The sequence below is a fragment of the Nelumbo lutea genome, chromosome 3 (assembly GCF_056320005.1).
Source record: "Nelumbo lutea isolate HS-2025 chromosome 3, American lotus-T2T, whole genome shotgun sequence".
Taxonomy (NCBI): Eukaryota; Viridiplantae; Streptophyta; class Magnoliopsida; order Proteales; family Nelumbonaceae; genus Nelumbo; species Nelumbo lutea.
Genome location: NC_142686.1, coordinates 84522303 through 84529297, shown reverse-complemented (window position 1 = coordinate 84529297; position 6995 = coordinate 84522303).

Here is a 6995-nt window from a genome sequence, read left to right as displayed (position 1 = left end):
GGGTTTAGATTTTTGTCTTTTCAAGTTTTTCCTCTGAACTAGGGTTTTGGCCTTTGGGTTTTTGGCTCTACTTCTTTACTCTTTAGTTGATAAGCTTAATTATAAACTAGTGGGAGCCAATGTACGAGATTTAAGTGAAAGTTAAATAATATAAACACATAAGAATATGCAATTGTTTTATGCTTTTATTTTTTAAATAATTAATACTTTATTTATATTTTGAGTTCAACGATAATATAGAAAAGATATGATATCTAAAAAATTATTGACCAATTAACTAGTACCATAAATGTGGTAGCCAATAGGTGTTATTTATCAAAATTCATGGGTGAATTTCTATTGATCAAAACTCTTTGGGTACCATATCTTTCCCACATCATAGATTTTCTCTTAGATTTTACCTTATATATACTACTATTAATACTTTTTTACAACACAAAAATAACAATAATTAATTTCATCTAGCGTTGCTCATCATAATATTAATGGTGAAACCAACCAACTCAAGTTTTAGTATTTTTTATTGGCTTTGATTCAACATTTTCTCAACCTAATCAGGTTAGATCAGTTTTGCTTTGGCCATTTATAAATTGACCAAAATTGAACAACCCAACCATAGATATATATATATATATATATATATATATATATATATATATATATATTTATATTTTATATTTTTAATATATTTTTTTAATATGGGAAAGTGGGAAAATTCCTATATTTCTGAGTCTAAAATATTTTATGACATGAATTTAATTTTCAATTTTGTTTTTTAAGTTTAACTTTTGAACTGACTAACCAAACCGAAAATCGACTCAAACTGATACAATCTGAGTTGGGCACATTTCACTAATGGCAAGTTGGTTTCGAGTAGGGGTTCAAATGGATCAGATCATGATCCAATCCGAAGTTTGACCCTATATTCTTGGATTCAGATAGCCCCAAATCGAATCTTCGGATTGGATCAGATAATAGGATCCGATAAAAAATCGAATCAAATTCAAATCACTTGGCCCCTATTTGATTTGATAAAAGTTAATCCAATATATATCTTATTTATTTATTTATTTATATAAATATATATATAACACATAGATATGTTACTTATTTATTCATTTATAAATGTATTATTTATATTGCATTTTTGTAAATTTATATATTATCTATTTATTTATAAAAGCATGTATATATATAACGAAAATAATTGAAAAGATACTTGTAGATTTTGTTTTTCTTTATTTAAATTGTTATATTTTATTTTCATTTTAATAATTTATTATTTTTTTAAATCAAAACGGATCGAATCAGATTCGAAAATCTGGCTTTCTCATCAGATTCGATTTCAGATCCATGTGTATCATATCCAGGATTTACAATTAATAGTATCAGATCGAATTCAGATATACCTTGATTCGAAACTGATATGATTTATTTACATCCCTAGTTTTTTGTGACTAATTCACCAACCTAAGTAGGTCAATTTGGTTGGCCAAACAGTCTACAACTGAACCAAATCAACCTGTGAATACTCCTAATTTTAGCTAAATTTATAATCTAATATCTAATAAATAAAATAATTTAATATCCAATAATTATTGAAAATTTATAACAAAAATACGCAATTATTAAAAATAATTATTTAACTTCAACCACCATACAACTAATTTATGAGAGATAAGACATTCACTTATGGCCTAATAAAGGAAAAAACCATATTCCATCAGCTAAATTCGGGCATCCATCATATAAGCAATTCATCTCTAGAGAGCGCATCCATATTTGGGCATCCAACGAAGTAAATCCAGCTGCCACCAAGCGTTAGGGCGGTTAAGGGAAAGGGGATGGGCTACCCCCTGTTGTGTAGCCTCATCAAGCGAAAAAAACAGCCTAAACAGTGCTTGCATCTTCACTACTGTCTAAACATCCATCGCCACTACTGATTTGGATTTTGCCAAAAGGACCGGATCCGATGCGCCACTACGAATTGGTTTACTCTAGATAACGGATCGTGGCACACAATCTCCTGCATGCGGCAAAGGACCAAATCACAAATACCTTTATCTACAACAATTAACTTTAATGGATAAAAGTTAACAATTCTCATGGCCTGCCCAAGGCTAGAGGTGGCCCGGCACGGCCTGGCCCGTAGATGGTTCGTGCAAAGTGCGGGCCGTTATGGATCATGCCGCCCTCCCCGGTGAAAATTCTGGGGGTCGGCCTAGCACAACCCATGGCCCAAGCCCGTATGGGCCAATGCCGTGCTATATCATGTTACGGGTCAGGCTGGCCCATGGGCCAAGCCTTAAGTTAAGTCGGGCCGTGCATCGAACTAAAGCTATTTATTTAGAAAAATTGGCAAAAAACTTAAATTTTTAATTTTATATGAATTTTGTGTATATAATTGTTTATATATACAATAATTAAATAAATTAGTATAATAAAATTTAAAAATTATTTATTTTAGTAATATATTATATATTATATATTATTATATAATTATAACTTATATAATATTATATAAATGCGTATAAAATATATATATAAATAATATATATGAGTCATGCCAGCCTGCGGGCCACGAGCAGCACGACCCACTTGATCGTGTCGTGCCGGCCCGTGGACCTAAAACCCCAAGCCCAACATAGCCCACATGATCATGTTGGGTTTGGCATGGCCCACGAACTATCGTACCATGCCGGGCCGATCCAAGTTCGTGTCGGGCACGAGTAATACGGCCCGATTTACACCTCTACCCAAAGCCCACCTGGGGTCGTGCCAATGGGCCGTGCCGGGCTTGACCAGTTAATGAACCCAAAGGAGGCAGGTCCACGGGCCGGCACGGCACGGGCGGCTTGCTGAGCGTCTCCAGATTGTCCAACGACCAATGCGATCAATCTCTGTTTTTTTGGGAGGTCAAGTTCAACTTGGAAAGATCTGAATATTGCATCTACAGAAAGCAAATTAGTAATGGCCATGGCCATGGGCCATGGGCCAACTCTGGTTTCTCATTATTAACTCGAAACAGCCACACTAGGGCTGAGCTCGATCTGGGACTAAACCCTAAACATGGAATTAGAGAAAATTTACTTCATAAATCAGGTATGTTACAGGGGTATTTCATCTATTATTCCAAACTCCACCTCTCTCCTTTCTTCAGCTACAAATGAAAGTCTGGCCACCCCTCATGGCATTTCCGTACAAAAGGAAGAAAAAACCGAAACAAACAAGATTTTGGGAAACACCTACTATAACTGGGCATCTTTTTCGAACTCGTCCGCTTTCTCCTCGCTGATCGTCTCCAACTTTGGAGAATTAGACGACTTTCTGGGTGAGATAACCATGGCTGGTGCAACCTCAATCTAGGATTTCAGAGATCTGACTTCCTTTGCCATGTCTATATTATTATGAGAGAAAACCCAACTCAATCTTTGCTTAAAGACACTTGAAGAGAATGTAGTGAGATGGGTTTTGAGAGAGAAGATGAGAGAGCCCAATGCGCTATGCCTATGGAGCTTGAGATGACCGAGAGATGTCGTAGCGAGGAATGCTGGAGAGGCTTTTATAAAGAGAGAGAGAGAGAGAGAGAGAGGGGAGAAGGAAACGCACGTAGTGGTTGGCGATTAAACAAATCATCCACATGGAAAACGGTTCGAAGTTGAAACTGATTTTTCTAGGAACGAAAGGTCGAGTGGATTTTACTTCCTGTGACTGTGAGCATAGCTGCTGACGTCCAACTGGCCCCACGGCCCACGCGTTTTCGTGTCGGCGCTTTCTTCGTCTCTTCCTTCTAGCCGGATTTTCGCAACAACCTGTGTCAGCGTTTTTGGACCGGACACGTTCACTGATTTACGTTCGTGTCTATACTTTTGGACTGGTACTAAATGAAGTGTTATTTACATCTTCACCCCACAACGCCCTACAATACATTCACGCCGTGTATCGAAAACCGCTCCCGATAATAATATCAGAACCAATGATGTTATCATCGGGATTTTGATTGGGTTGTCCTTTGTGAGGGATTTTGATGAGTTAAAATCCTTTTCATACCATATCTTTTCCGCATTTGGAGGGAAACAGGTCAATGTCAGTTCTATCCCATAGAAAATGAGAATATATTGGGTTGGTGGAAAAGAATACTAAAACCAACTAGAATAGGGGAAAATGGATCACTCATGGATTACGCGTGTATAATCATATGGTATATATAGTAAAACCGTAACAACAAAATTTTTTAATATAAAATACCTATTACCCAATACGATAATGAAGAAAGCTAAAATATACTATAATGACTATAATAGCCTCAACACTAAAGCAACCAAACAGATCAAGAACCAAGAACCAAGAAGAAAACATCCTCATCAAATGGATTCCTCCTCCAGATTCCAAGTCAATAAAAATCAACTTTGATACATCACGAAAGGCAAATGATCAATACGCCATTGGAGTTGTAGCTCGAAATAGGATGGGAAGGGTATTGTTTGTATCGTGTAAAAGTGTAGGTAGTGCTCCATCAGTGAAGCAGAAGCCCTTGCAGGTCTTGAAGCCCACCTAGTAGCATACTAGAATTATAATTGAAGGAGATTCCAGAATCGTCACCAAAGGTCTTCAAGGCATATTAAGTCCACCATGGAATATTTGAAACACGGTCAAAACATGTTATAAAGTGTGCATGAAAGCCCAATTCACGATTAGAAGGATTGGCATGCCCTTCTTTTGCTTATACTAGTGGGGACTCGTGTGATGTACGGGATTTGTTAAGTGAAAACTAAACAATAGAAACACATATAAGTGTATACAATTGTTTTATATTTTTTTATTTTTAAAATAATTAATAAATAGTTATATTTTATATATTATTTTCATATTTTTTATAACACAAAAATTAATAATAATTAATTTCAACTAGGGTTGTTCATCAAACTGATGAAACCCACCAACCTGACTAGCTCGACCCAAGTTGGTCAGTTTTCTAGTATTTTCAGTCAGCTTTGGTTCAACAATTTTTCACCACGACCAGGTTGGATCAGTTTTTTTGGCCATTTGTAAATCAACCAAAATTGAACGACTTGACTATAGATATAAATTAATATTTTACATTTTTAATATAATTTTTTAATATGAGAAAGTGGGAAATTCCCATATTTCTTAGTCTAAAATATTTTATATCATAAATTTAATTTTTACATTAATTTTTAATAATTTCACTATATATTTTTTAATTTAAATTTAATTTGTTAAGTTTAAATCTTTATAACCGACTGACCAAACTAAAAATCGACCCAAATTGATATAACCCGAGTTGGTTGGTTTCACTAATGATTAGTCGGTTTCTAATGACCAATTCCCCAATCTAACCGGGTCAATTTGGTTGGCCAAACAACTTCTAATTTCAGCTAAATTAATAGTCTAATCACTAATAAATAACAGTAGTTTAGTCTCTAACAATTACTGAAAATTTATAGCAAAAGTACACAATTATTGAAAATATATTGATAATGAAAATAAAATAAAAATAAAAATTACAAAAATACAATAATTATAAAATATATTAAATAATACAATAAATAATTTAATCTCTACTAAATAATAATCAATAAAGTATAACAAAAACATAATAAGTATAGTAAGTTAAATTTAAAAAGTTAAATAATAGTAGTTTAATATCCAATTATTAAAATTTTTCTATTAAATAACAAAACAAAAATAAATTTATACATAATTATAGAAAATATATTTATCACAAAAAAGATATATATATATATATATATAATTACTGAAAATGCAACAAATATTAATTTTAGTATAGATAAATATATAATAAACATATATTAATATTTTAAAATTATTATTAATAAATATTAAAATTTTAAAGTTATTTTCTAGAATTATTAATTGATATAAGTGAAATTAGTTATGTACAATATTACTTAGTTATGTAAATAATGTCATTACTTAAATTTTAATATATTAATTATTTATTAAATTTAATAATCTGTAAAATTATAGTTTATACTATTATTACATAATTTTTTATTAATTTTGTAAAATATAAAATTATTATTAGTTTGAATCTTATGTTATAATTATTTTTCTACTTTTAATTTTTTTTAATTTATTACATAATTTCATTATTTTAACTTTTTAAAATCTAGTTATGTTAAATATTTTGTTATTTTTTAAATATTTAAGTTATATACAAAACATTTAATTTTTTACTTGAATTTTATTTATTTTAAAGTTATTACATTATATTAAATATTTTGTTATATATATAAAATATTTTGTAAAAATATAAAATTAATAATAATATGAACATTATTAAATCCATTATAATTATTTTTTATGTTTTTAATAAATATTCTAAAGTTATTATATAATTTTTCTAAAATATTAAATGATTTTTAAATTTTTAATTAAAATTTTCTTTAGAAATATATTTATATAAAAAGTGTGGGAGAGGATAAATAGAAATTAGAGATAATTTAGGAAAGAAAGTCTCTACTAAATTATAGATAATTTATGAGATAAATAGGAATTAGAGATAATTTAGGAGAAATTGGGGAATAGTTGGGGAGGTAGTTTAGGAGAAATTTTAGGAGATGATATTATTTAGCTTATCGAGAACATGTGAGAGAAAGAAAGAGGAAAGGTTTTAGATAATTTCTTATAGAGAAGGAGAGCATTTGGTTGGTTGTTTTAAAAATGACATGGAATAAAAAATAAATATTTAAAAAAATGAGAAAATTTCTAGAATAATGTGTTTTAGTATATACTAGCGAAGGAGTCCTAGTTGTAGGGACAAAACATGATGGTAAGTGACTTGTCAAAGGTAAATTATTGTATAGGAAAAAATTGTGAAAGGTAAATTTTTTAATATTTAAAAGTTTATTGGAAATAAAAGATCTATTTAAAATAAAAGGTTATGGATAATAATATATTTAGTGTAATAAAATAAAACAACAAATAAATAAATAAATAATCATGACCAT